This window comes from Lonchura striata, chromosome 3 (genome assembly GCF_046129695.1).
Source record: "Lonchura striata isolate bLonStr1 chromosome 3, bLonStr1.mat, whole genome shotgun sequence".
In the NCBI taxonomy this organism is placed as follows: Eukaryota; Metazoa; Chordata; class Aves; order Passeriformes; family Estrildidae; genus Lonchura; species Lonchura striata.
Window position 1 is genome coordinate 69,951,552 of NC_134605.1, and position 949 is coordinate 69,952,500.

A 949-nucleotide genomic window follows, 5' to 3' on the forward strand; every position below is an offset into this window, starting at 1 on the left:
GTTAAACTCCTCAGCTGTGATTCACATATTCATTAATCTCCCGCAGTAACAAGTACAAATTTTACAGCACATACAGTGAGCTTATTACCAGTGTAAACAACTTGCTGCATCCAAAAAAAGTGTTGCAGGAATTAGGTCCCATTGTACTGAAGGAAGGAAGGGTTATTAAAAAATGCTGTGCACTGCTACCTAGGCTCAGATGGCTCCGATCTTGTTATTGCATGGCAGTAATTCTGGATCTTGGAGAAAGAGCTGCCCACATAATTTCCACAAATGTCATTGGGGTTTGCTGGGGCCCCACAGGAATTAACCAAGGGATTTAGCCAAGCATGGGAGTCACTAAAAAATGCCTAGAAAAACAACATACCTGAATGCAAGAAGCATTATTTATTTAATTTATCCGTTTGGGGGTGAAACGATGCCGAGGCAAAAGTGGAGAGGAGATCATGTGTTTCTTCAACAGGAATCCCCAAGGCAGACTACTTTTCAGGGTTCAGCCCACAGGCTGACTTTTGGAGTCACATGCAGAGTCATGTCCCTTCTCAAAGGGCTCTGATGGCATTTTTGTGCTGTATTTGCTGCCAACCCATCTCCAGAGTTAAGTTATTGTGGTTCCCTTCAGAAACCCACACATGGTATGTGTGCAGCTACAGGACTGCAGATGCCTCCAGGATTAAAGAGTATGTGGCATGCCCAGGATAATCTTCCATAGGAAAGGCAGAATAAATACTCTTCTTTTCAAGAAGAAGCATCCATCTCATTATTCTCACTCTTTCCACAGCCTGTGACTGTGTCTACCCCTTCCCTGATAATATCCAAGTTGCTTTGACTTAAACAAGTTGAGCACCCCCTTGGCCATTTGAGAAAGGATCATTTTCCATTTTCCAAACCACTTTGACTCAGGTTCTCTACAGGTTATGGAACATTTTTCCTTTTCTCCCATCTCTCC